Consider the following 13,093-nt stretch of genomic DNA (forward strand, 5'->3'; position numbering starts at 1 on the left):
TAAAAAAGTAATTTTCAAAAACAAAAGTTAAGGTCAATAAAATTTTTTTGCATATTCCAAGATTCTCTATATAGAAAGCCCAATCTACAGAGGTCTGAACCTCATTCCCTGTGCAGAAAAGAGTTAATTTAACAGAGAAGGTCTGAGATCAGTTCTCCTTAGGAAGACTTGCCAGGCTGGCTCTTGGGTGTTGTCAGTACTTGGATTTTGAGAGAACTGCCATTCCCAGAATGAGGCTCACTGTGCCTAAACTGTACCCAAAAATGTGGCTTATGCTGAACAGCTGTTTTCCCTCTGGGAATCTGAAATCTTTCTATGTGGTAGGCAGAAGGTGCCTTCATAACCAACCAAGGCGCTGAGTCTCTATGAGCTTCCCTGCCAGGCAACATTTTACACACACGTGTTGTCACAAGTGCTAGAGGAATTAAGTGAGTCCTGTGTGACTCCCACTGGGAGAGGCTCAGGCACGGGAGAACAAGCCCTAGTTTTCCTTGGCTGTTGTTTAATCACTAAGTTGTGTCCAGCTCTTTTCCAACCTCTGTCCATGGGATTTCCCAGGCAAGAATACTGGAATGGGTCACCATTTCCTTCTCCAGGGAATATTCCTGATCCAGGGATCAAATCTGCATATCCTGCACTGACAGGTGGACTCTTCGGCATGTTTGCTTTCCTGATTTTGCTTTGTATCCTTTTGCTGTAATAAATCACAGCCCTGAGTAGAGCCATATGCCAAGTCCTGTGAGTCTTTCTACAGAATTACTGGGCACCCACCTCCCAACACATTCATTCTGTTACTAACCGAGAAGAAATGCCTTCTGAAGGTAAGTGGACTCAATTTGTGGGTCTCTTCTCTAGAATGTGCAGAATCCATTTGAGAATTTTACATTTTATCATAAAGACAATTCTGGACGCTATTCAGATTGGTTTAGATATGCACATTCTAAAGGAGATCAGTCCTGGGTGTTCTTTGGAAGGAATGATGCTAAAGCTGAAACTCCAGTACTTTGGCCAGCTCATGCAAAGAGTTGACTCATTGGAAAGACTCTGATGCTGGGAGGGATTGAGGGCAGAAGGGGACGACAGAGGATGAGATGGCTGGATGGCATCACCGACTCGATGGAAATGGGTTTGGGTGAACTCTGGGAGTTGGTGATGGACAGGGAGGCCTGACGTGCTGTGATTCATGGGGTCGCAAAGAGTCAGACATGACTGAGTGACTGAACTATGTTTTAGGGAAGAAGGAAGTGACAGATTCTGGTTAAATGTTCACCAAATCTGTTTTCTCTTCCTGGCTCAATAGCTGGACTTATTTTTCAGGCTCCTGCACAGGTGTGGCAAACAGACTAAGCTCTACCCAATGAAATGTAGGCCAAAAATGATTATCAGCCACTTCCAGAGCCAGTCCGTAAAACCTCATACGCATGATCCTCTGATTCTTCTACCAACTGCCAGGTGAATGAATAGAACTCCCAGCACCTAGAGGAAGGTGGCATCACAAGATGGAAGGAGCCTGGGTTCTTCAATTACTACTACACAGAAGGTAACCTAAATGAACACTCTCAATGAAAGATACAAATGTCTACCCTGCTAAGCCACTAATATCTTGGGGTTATTAGTTACAATGTTAGCTTGCTCTGTCTACTATCAGACATGAATGGGTGAAATTAAAAGTTACTTTTTGACAATGTGAAAAATTGAGAAGAAGTCAGAGAAATTAAGGCTATCAGTGAGAAAAAGATGTGAATGCATTCAAGAGGGAATTGAAAGGACTCTTAACTGTGGAGAGTAAGGAAAGCAGTGAAGAAAGAGGGAAAAATCAAATATTCACCTTTCTAGACTAAGCACCTGAGTTCCAGTTACTCCTGACATGAAACAACTGAGGAAGAAAGTGTGAAGGGCAAGAAAGATAATGAGGATTGTCTGAAGTGAGGCATACAGATAAAATCCACTGGACAGTTGTACTTACAGCCAGGAGCACAGCAAGTGTGGGATGCAAATAACAGATCTCAGAATCAACATACAGATGATCAGTTCAGTTCAGTCGCTCAGTCGTGTCTGACTCTTTGCGACCCCATGAATCACAGCACGCCAGGCCTCCCTGTCCATCACCAACTCCCGGAGTTCACTCAAACTCATGTCCATCGAATCAGTGATGCCATCCAGCCATCTCATCCTCTGTCGTCCCCTTCTCCTCCTGCCCCTAATCCCTCCCAGCATCAGAGTCTTTTCCAATGAGTCAACTCTTCGCATGAAGTGGCCAAAGTATTGGAGTTTCAGCTTTAGAATCAGTCCTTCCAAAGAACACCCAGGGCTGATCTCCTTCAGAATGGACTGGTTGGATCTCCTTGTAGTCCAAGAGACTCTCAAGAGTCTTCTCCATCACCACAGTTCAAAAGCATCAATTCTTCGGCATTCAGATTTCTTCACAGTCCAACTCTCACATCCATACACGACCACTGGAAAAACCATAGCCTTGACTAGACGGACCTTTGTTGGCAGTAATGTCTCTGCTTTTCAATACACTATCTAGGCTGGTCACAACTTTCCTTCCAAGAGTAAGCATCTTTTAATTTCATGGGTGCAGTCACCATCTGCAGTGATTTGGGACCCCAAAAAAATGAAGTCTGACACTATTTCCACTGTTTCCCCATCGATTTCCCATGAAGTGATGGGACCAGATGCCATGATCTTCATTTTCTGAATGCTGAGCTTTAAGCCAACTTTTTCACTCTCCTCTTTCACTTTCATCAAGAGGCTTGAGTTCCTCTTCACTTTCTGACATAAGGGTGGTGTCATCTGCATACCTGAGGTTATTGATATTTCTCCCAGCAATTTTGATTCCAGCTTGTGCTTCTTCCAGTCCAGCGTTTCTCATGATGGACTCTGCATAGAAGTTAAATAAGTAGGGTGACAATATACAGCCTTGATGTACTCCTTTTCCTATTTGGAACCAGTCTGTTGTTCCATGTCCAGTTCTAACTGTTACTTCCTGACCTGCATATAGGTTTCTCAAGAGGCAGGTCAGGTGGTCTGTATTCCCATCTCTTTCAGAATTTTCCACAGTTTATTGTGATCCACACAGTCAAAGGCTTTGGCATAGTCAATAAAGCACAAATACATGTTTTTCTGGAACTCTTCTGCTTTTTCCATGATCCAGCGGATGTTGGCAATTTGATCTCTGGTTCCTCTGCCTTTTCTAAAACCAGCTTGAACATCAGGAAGTTCACGTTCATGTATTGCTGAAGCCTGGCTTGGAGAATTTTGAGCCTTACTTTACTAGAGAGTGAGATGAGTGCAATTGTGTGGTAGTTTGAGCATTCTTTGACATTGCCTTTCTTTGGGATTGGAATGAAAACGGACCTTTTCCAGTCCTGTGGCCACTGCTGAGTTTTCCAAATTTGCTGGCATATCGGGTGCAGCACTTTCACAGCATCATCTTTCAGGATTTTAATAGTTCAACTGGAATTCCATCACCTCCACTAGCTTTGTTCGTCGTGATGCTTTCGATGATAGCATAGGAGAATTACAGAAATGAACATAAGACAGGCCTACAAAGAGTCCTAAGGAAGCTTAGAACTTATGGAAAGGTTAAAAAAAAGAACTCATATGAGTTTTTAGAACTAAAAAACAGAACTACATATGATCCAGTAATTTCACTCCCAGGTATGTATCAAATGAAAACTAAAACCCTAATTTGAAAAGAAACATATACCCCAATGCACACTGCAGCATTATTTATAATAGCCAAGATATCAAAGCAACCTAAATGTCCATCAACAGAGGAACAGATAGATGTGTCCATTTACATATATAGGGACACACACACATACATAATGGACATATATAAATATATATATAATGGACTATTACTCAGCCATTTAAAAAAAATGAAATTCTGCCATTTGTAACAATGTGGATGGACCTAGAGGGTATTATGCCTAGTAAAATCAAATTATTATGTCTTAGTAAAATCAAAGACAAATGCTGTAAGTTACCACTTGTGCAATCTGGGGGGGAAAAAATGAATATAAGAAAGCAGGAGCAGATTCACAGAACAAACTAGCAGTTAAATGGGGGAGAGGAATGGGAGGAGGGGCAAGATAGGGACAAGGGATTAAGAGGTACAAGCTATTATGCAGATATACTGTACAGCATAGGAAATATTGCCAATATTTTATAATAACTTTACATAGAGTATAACCCATAAAAATACTGAATCACTATGTTGTACATCTGAAACAAACTACCACTATAACTCAACTATACTTCAATAAGGACAAAAAGAGGGGAACTCACAAAGGGACGCATGGACAGAGAGGTGGAAGAAACTTGAGAGTTGTTAATATCAGAAACCAAGGAGAGTTCTTTACTTAATGGTAATAACTAAAACCTAGCAACAGATAACATCCGTAAGAGAGCTCCCAGGAAGAATCTGTCCACTGCGGCAGGCAACCTGTAAAATAACCCCAATATTTTCTGCCCAATATTTACATCTTTAAGTAATCTGCTCCCTTAAATGTTGGCTGGACCTTAAGTGTGACTTCAAAATAAGAGACTAGAAAGTCACTTCCAAGATTAAGTTACATGAAGACTGACTTCAGCTTTGTTTACCTCTCTAAACCTGTGCTCTGAGAGAAAGCAGCAAGCTGTCATGTTGTGAGTAACCCTGCAGAGAGGGCAATATGGCGAGGAACTGATACCTCCTAAACAACAGCCAGCAAGGATCTGAGATCTGACAACTGCTACATGAGTAAGCTTGTACCCTTCAGACCCTTCTTACTATCCTTCAGGCACAAGATGATTATGGCCTATGGATTCCTGCACTGCAACTTTGTGAGAACACTTTGTCAGAAGCATCTAGCCAGGCTGTGCCTCTGAATAAAAAGCCAAAAAATTTTTTAAAAATAGGTAAACTTGGGAGTTTAGCTATTTCTAAACTCATCGTGTAGCAACCAATAAATAACACATCAATAATAGTCCATGAAAACCATGGAGAAGGGATTTTATGACATATATTTGGCAGCATAAAAAAGAAATTATTGTAAATTATCAAAATTACTAGGAGATCACTAATGACCTCCATGAGAGGGACATTAGTGGTCACCAGGAGACAGGCCAAGACTCCTCCATAGAGAGGATAAAACCATTAGGTAATAAGACCAGGGCCCGGCCCAAGCCCCAGTCCCTCCAAACCCTTCCAAATACATCAGATGGTCTACAAGTTGAAGTGCTGACCCATCTCCCCTTCCCTTCAGTACGCATGCTGCGTAGTTAAAATTTAATCACACTGCTCACTATTGTTTCATGTGTATTATCTTTTCATCAGTTCCTGAGGACAGACCTTGGGTTTGCTTCCTATCTCTTCTTTGCCTCCACTCCTAACCAAACAACTAGCTTTGAGGGCAGCAAAAATTTTCCATAACCCTTCTAAGTCCAAAACCAGTATTCCATTTCTAGGTTTCTAAAATACAATTTGACTAGACTTATCAGGAAATAAAATGTATTAAAAATTTGCATTTCTTCCACCTTCATCACCCATCAAAGGTGGAGATAATTTTCCATAATCTCATTCTAGGTTGGTTTGTCTTCAATTGTGATAACAATTGTGATCATTATTTTATGTTATCACTTACAAAGTTTATTTGGTAATATTTCTTCTGACATGATACATCTCAATTCCAGAGGTGTTAAAATGTTAAAAATGTTTTAGAATCAGTGAAACATGGTATTCCTTTTCTATATGTAGTGTTTCACATATGCCAGTCTAAAATTAAAATTAATTTTAAGTAAATTTGTGACTTATCCCAACAATATATGAATACAAAGTAAGCAAAATAACCCTGACAACAAACCTGAACCCCAAAAGGGTATTCACTGGAATAAACTAGGAAGCAATATTGTCTCCAAAAGCATTTTGAAACATGAATGAGACAGTCATTGGAATTCAGTGCGAAGGAGAGATGCAATAGACATCTTGCAAAGAAGGAGAACAGCACCACCAATAAACTATTTTGCCAAACATAAACAGTGCCCTTGTTCAAAAAACAGCTTTTCCATCCACTTTCTGCAGGGTGGGCCCTAGAATGTGAACACCTCAAGTTTGGCTTTCCACAAAGTCAACATAAAGTCAAGCACAACTCATATCCACCAAGTGGTAGGAAATAGTATATGGCTAATGTGAAGTGGCTACCAAAACTTATCCAAGAAACAGTTTATGTGCCAGGTATTTGAGCTACACCAGTGAACAGCCATATATCCCTGCATTCCCACTGTGGGAGAGAAACAAAAATCATAAAAAATTATCAAACATATTTTAAAAGACACTACATACTATGGAAAAATAGCAAAGTAAAGTGAACCAAGTTGGAAGGGCGTGCAGGGTGCCATAGATTTTAAAGTAGGGTGGTCAGTCAGTCTTATGGAGAAAGCAGTTATTTAAGCAGATTTTAAGGAGTTGAAGGGTTTAGTTAGCCATGAACACATCTGAGAAAAGAATGTTCCAGGCAGAGAGACTTGTCAGTTAATGCAAAGGCTTCCTCAGAGAGGAAAAATGTGTGAAAAGACAGACATGGAGGTCAACTGTAGCTGAAGTAAACTTAGGGAGGGAGAGAGTAAGTTGGCGGGGGGAAGGTGGAATATATGAGAAGATACAGGGCAGGGCTAATGATGAAAGGACTTTCTTTGGCTTTTACTAAAGACAAATGGAGAATCAATGAACAGTTTGAACAGAAGACACAACCTTAGTTTTAAAAATATAAGAATCACTCTATGGACTCTGTGGGAGAGGGAGAGGGTGGGATGATTTGGGAGAATGGCATTGAAACATGTATACTATCATGTAAGAAACAATACAGGATGCTGGGGGCTGGTGCACTGGGATGACCCAGAGAGATGATATGGGGTGGGAGGGGGTTCAGGACTGGGAACTCATGTACACCTGTGGCGGATTTATGTCAGTGTATGGCAAAACCAATACAGTATTGTAAAGTAAAATAAAAATAAATAAATAAATAAAATAAAAATGTAAGAATCACTCTAGATGAGAATAAACCATAGGGGAGCCAAGGGTAGAAAGCAAAGTAGATAATAGCACATTAAGAGAATTAGTGACTGAAACCCAAACACAGAAGAACTCTAAAAAGCTATACACATATCCCAAAACTAGGTTAGTATACTAAAGCAATTTATCATACCAACATTTTGTAGTTGCCAGTCCTTGAGGGCTTAGTGATTGGAGAAGACAAAAATCAAATACTTTCAAGGAATTTTTAAAGTTTACCTTTGACAATCTCAACTTCTGTAACATCTAGCATAACTGTCTGAAAAGGGAAGAGGATTATTCCTAAAATACTCATGCCATAATGACTATACATGGTATCCATATCTCTTCATTACCTAAAGAACAAAGAGCACCAGCATGAGTAATTCAAATTGTGGACACCCCCAAACTGTGTATTCCCAGGCTTAGAAAGGTTTAGTGTAAAACTTTTTCTTAGAACCCACCTGGCAAGGAATAAGGAAATATTCAAGGGCATAAGAGTCGACAGGTAATAAATTGGTTTGAAATGAAAGCTCTGCCAAGGATAAAAACAAATTGATCAAGAGTTGACTTACTTCAAATATGCTAATTTTACTCAAGGCAATGGAATCTTAATACTAACTTGAAAAACATTTTAATAGCCTTGTGTGGATAGCTTCACAATTTTATTTATTTTATGGCCATGCAGCACATGGGATTTTAGTTTCCCAACCAGAGACTGAACCAGCTCTCCCTGAAGTAGAAGCGTAAAGTCTCAACCACTGGACCACCAGGAAAGTCTCTTCACACTTTTAAGAGACTACAATCCATACATCAGCATACTTTATAAACAATTGTTCAGTTCAGTGTTAGCAACTAACAATTTATAAAAAGTGAAAAGAGCTCAAAAAGCATGCTTACTCCAAAATCAGAAAAGAATCAGTTCTTGATCTGAAATCAAATATTCAGAAGCATCTTCCCAGTAACATGTGCAAAATTACAAAGCTATGCCATGTATTTAAGACTGCTAAAAAATAAGAGAACTCTTCTTAGAGCTATGCCTTAAAACTAACTACACCAAGAGAAAACTTACTCAAATGTCTCACAACTCCATTTACAGTGAAGAACATTTTAAAATTTAAGTAAAAAAAGGAAATTTTTTAAAGCCACTCATCCTCTGAAGGCCTCAAAAGAAATAAATACAAGTTTATTACACTGAAGTTCAGTAATGCCCACTTTCAATAACTGTAACAGAAAAGACTATCTTTTCTGTCATACTTGAGTTTTATATTTTTTCACACTGAAGAGATGAAAAACTCAAATTTTGTATCTTGTCCTCCAAAAATAAGTGGTTGATCATAGATTATCCTCACCTTTTTGATGAACGATCAAAGTTTTCCTTGTACTTTAGTAGTATGGCAAGACAGAACCAACAGTGGGCTAGAGTAAGAAAATCTGGTCTAACACTAATCTAAGGAAGTCACTTCAATTTCCTGGGCTTCAATTTTCTAAACATACCATTAATTCTGTATGACTAGATTTCAAAGTTTAACTTTCTAAAAGATGTCAACTGAATTTTAAGTATATATAGCTCGAAGAGAAACAGCCTGTGCCCTCAAAGAACAAAAACCAGGGTATATGGTTTTCCAAGAACGCCATGTTCAATAAATCTACCCAAGTGTAACAAATGGAAGCACTATTCAATTACAACTCAGGACAACTGTATGTGTTTGGAGGATGAGAGACTCCTTACCTACTACAAAGTAGGATAGAAAACTTACAAATCAATATATGGTACAGGTAAGTGAATCTAGCCAAGAGGAAGAAGAAATTAATTTTGCTTAGGGAAATCAGGGAAAAGATTATAGACAGTACATGTGGATATGAATTGGAATGGTAGTGTTTTGGTAACTACAGATGACACTCCAGATAATAGGGGCAAAAATGCATTTGGGAACCACTCTGCAACAACCTTTTAACTACGCCGTAAGTTAGTAACATGTTGCTATGAGTACAGAGGGGTCAATACTTACACAGTGATAGGTCAAAGTACTGAAAAACTTGAGTACAGAATGCCTAGATTCAAACCAATGACTTGGTAGACAATTTGTCTTTAATATAAAAAACTAACTGCATTCCTGGAATCATTTACATTTACAACATTTTCATGTATTATTTATGTAATAAAGAAATCCAATAAACAAAAAACACTGGAGATCAGTTAGAAAGCTAATGCAAAAAAGACAGGGTCTGAAACAAAGAAGTAACTATTCTGATTATGAGTTCACAAAAAAATTAACAGTACCGCTGCATTTCAAACCTAAGAGCTCTAAATCCAAGGTGACAAACTTTCAAACTAATTATCTAAAAGGGGAAGTGTTGAGCTCTTAATAGGAAGCTTAAGAGCAATAAAATGGTATCTTTCAAATAATGCTTTCACTTTACATTTCATATAATTAGTCCAACACCACAAAACAAAAACAAAAAAACCCACAACAACAAAACCTACACCTCCACTGCAGACACTTTAACATCTCTTTCAACATTCTAATTTAGCCTAGAGGTAGAAATGCATTTTTTTTTCCAGAAATGCATTTCTCAAACCTATACTCCATACTCCCAAAGGCTGTATTTCCTTCAAATCTTAACACAGGATTTCAAATTAAGTCTACACTTCTACTGACTTCTCAAACGAGTTTTTCAACGAATAATTTGTTTTATTTGCTTTGCTACGTTCCCGCAAATACATGAATGAAAAGTACCTTAAAATTAACTATTGTGTACATAAAAGGATGAAGGATTTGAGCCCATTTTAGCTTTGAAATATGCTTCTTAAACATTGTGAGCAAATAGGAAAGGAACTGCATGATCTTTCTTTATATAAGGTCTTAAAATAAGACTCAGTAGGATGCCATTTTGAAACTTCCCCACAGGAAGTTCAGTTTGGAAAGAGGGCCAGTTAAATGCTTCAACCAATATTTTTTTAATGACTTACAAGTTAGTTTTGCTTTCTTACCAAAAAAAAAACCAAACACCAAGTTTATGACTGGTACTGCTGCTGCTGCTAAGTCACTTCAGTCGTGTCCAACTCTGTGTGACCCCACAGATAGCAGCCCACCAGCCCCCCACCCCGACCCGGGATTCTCCAGGCAAGAACGCTGGAGTGAGTTGCCATTTCCTTCTCCAATGCATGGAAATGAAAAGTCAAAGTGAAGTCGCTCAGTTGTGTCCAACTCTTAGCGACCCACAGACTACAGCCCACCAGGCTCCTCCATCCACGGGATTCTCTAGGCAAGAGTACTGAAGTGGGGTGCCACTGCCTTCTCCAAATTTTGACAATTCAAGAATCATAAACATCTTACCAAAAATAAGTGTCTTGAAAAATCTGGGCATCCAATTTAAATTACTGTAGGTAAATTCTCTTCCATAGTATTGAGTAACAAAGATTTGTTACACAGTAGAATGAAATAAAGATTCAAGTTCATAAATTCATAAACTTAAGTTGGTTAAAAAGAAACTTCTCGTAACTAGATCAGGAGCTAACCAAAAATATACTTGGAAAAAGGAACATTCAAGCAAATTTGATATTAGTCTTTAAGCATACTGTCAAGAAATAAGCATTTCCTCTTCTGTTTTTTTTTTTTTAATGACTTAACCCAAAGTTAGGAGGACATTACGGTACTTAGCCTGACAAGATCCATATTAAAGAGACCAGTACTTAAAACCCCAGCAGAAATCTAAGAGACTGTATTTCTCTCTGGCTAAGCCAGAGATCCATTTGAGTTAGGAACCAAAAGCATTTCAGTTGTTCCACAATAATGCCAGAAAAAGGTGCCTTAAAACTGCTAAGATTACAATCTTAGGCAAGAAGAGGGTAAGACGTTGTTACTGATGGTCAAATCTCTGCCTTGTTTCCACGGAAGGAATTGGGACCCTTCACTTGTTGAAAAGGGACCAACTCTCCAAACAAGTATTATCATGCGACCATTTCAAAGCACAACTAGATGCCTACAACGTTATGTATCATCAGCTCATTTTCTCCTTAGACAAGGTAACAATTTGGAATGTCCTAAAACAGGATAATTTAAACTGTTACCAAATATCTTATTAAGAGCTAAAATACTACACTGCCAAATCTCTGGAAGGACAGATATGACAACCTGAGGATATTAAGCCCAAATACTTCTACATAAACAAGTTTGTTCTTAATCTGTTTGACCTACTTCCTGATTTTGTATTTGTCCAATCATTTTTCCATCCGTGTATCCCTACTCCTATCAAACGGACTGTCACGAGGTAAACACTCAGAATTTTCTCCGCAAAAAGTAACCAACTATGCTCACTCAGTTATTAACTGTTAAACTCCCCAAGGCAACTGAATTACAGAGAAATAAAAAGAGAGACTAAGAGTTAATACTCTCAGGAAAAAAAACTTTTAAGAGTCCTAAAATATGTGATGTTTGAGTGACTTCAAAGGGAAAAGCTTCCTGCTCAAAGTTTATTTTAAACACATCTCCAAACCCACAGACATCAAGCATTAAAGTTTAATCCTAGGAAGGGTACTCATCTGTGGGAACCCACTTGGGTGAAATCTGCAGAGGGGGTGGGACTGAAAAAGAACATTTGTGCTTTTGGCCTTATGTAACCCCCTGGAGACCCATAGTATCTCTCACGGAGGCCTCCCAAATGCTCGGCTCACTACGAGAGCTCTTCTCCTGGGCGAGTAGCACCACTACTACAGAACAGACACTGAGCCAGGTGGGTGGGGGCCGACTCTGGAGACTGAGTGAGCGCCCGGGCGCGCGAGTGGAACAAAACCTGTGGCAAGAAGTAATGAGGAAGTGCTCGCTCCCGCCCGCCCCTCCCACCGGCGGACACCCGAAACACCCGGGGTTTGACAACGTGCTGGGGGCGGGGGAGGGGGACTGGCAGCTCCAGGTCCACCGAGAGGAACCCGGAGTCGGCAACTACTCCGAACACGGGCACCTCGCCCCCCCCGCCTCCCCGGAGCTAGGCCTCCGAGGCCGATGCCCGCAGCACCCATCCGGCAGTTGAGAAGCTCGTGGAGTCTGCGAAGGGTGCAGTCCGCGCGAAGCGAGGGCCCAGCCGCCCCCAAGTGCCGCCAACACCGCCCTCAGAGCCGCCAGGCCCGGGCAAGGGGGGGCCAATCCCGGGTCTCATTCCGCGCTCTGCCCTCGGTTTCCTAGAGCTTTCACCAAGCCCTCTTCTCTCCAGAGGCCGAAGACTCCGCGGGCCGAGGGGAGACAGTCCGCCCTCTCCCGCCTCGCCACTTCCCCGTCCCGACTGCCCCTCACACCTCGGAGCCCCGGGAAACGCTCCCAGTGGCCCCGGGACCACCCCCGTTCCTTCCCGCACCGGCACCCAAGTTCCGTAGCTGACACCGCCTGTCGGCCTCGGCACCCGACCCCAGCCCACCACACCTCAAGCGGCTCCGACGGCGCTGGACACAGGAAACTCCTGGGTCCCCGACTCCGGTTCTCCTAGACCCCCTCTTCGGTTAACTCCGCTTGTTTCTCTACAAAATGGCGCCGGAGGTCGCGCGCTCACGTCGCGGCCTTTCCCCTCCCCGTTCCTATTTCATCATTTGCTGCCCGCCCGAGAAGGGATGGACCCAGCACCAGCCAATGAGCGCACCCCGCCTGTGGCTCCCGCCCAATCATCGACAGGTGCCCGCGGATTTAAACCAATCACACACTATCACTTGCAGAAGTCAAGGAAGAAACCAGGCTCCTGCTAGCAACTACCAATCCAGACTCCTACTTCGCGGGCTTTGGCCAATTGCCGTTCACCAGTCCCCAGGGACTGGAGTCGGAGCCCTCGCGCCTGCGCTCGAGGCGAGGGCCAATGGGGAGAAGCAGATAACTTCGATTTGGGGCTTCATGGACTTCCCACCTGCCCTCGAGATCCTCGACCAATGGGGGTCTGGCAAAGCCTCTGAGAAACACTAAATAAAGGAGGGGGCCCTTAAGCCTTCTCCACCTTGCGCGGGAACTATTATGAGTTAGAGTGAAAAACAGCCTTCCAGTACTCTCCTTTCTCTTTCGAAGTGTCAAG

The 13,093-nt window shown here is 41.4% G+C and overlaps 1 protein-coding gene across 15 annotated transcripts in view; it reads right to left on the minus strand.

Moving 5' to 3' along the window:
- Positions 1-12,558, minus strand: part of CNOT1 (CCR4-NOT transcription complex subunit 1) — an 83,855-nt gene extending 71,297 nt beyond the window's left edge. For all 15 annotated transcript variants that reach the window (XM_060398360.1, XM_060398356.1, XM_060398361.1 and 12 more), the window contains exon 1: positions 12,460-12,558. The gene's annotated coding sequence lies outside the window, so the exon portion shown is untranslated. The remainder of the gene's footprint in view (positions 1-12,459) is intronic.
- Positions 12,559-13,093: the final 535 nt, after the last annotated feature.

This window comes from Ovis aries, chromosome 14, assembly GCF_016772045.2.
Source record: "Ovis aries strain OAR_USU_Benz2616 breed Rambouillet chromosome 14, ARS-UI_Ramb_v3.0, whole genome shotgun sequence".
In the NCBI taxonomy this organism is placed as follows: Eukaryota; Metazoa; Chordata; class Mammalia; order Artiodactyla; family Bovidae; genus Ovis; species Ovis aries.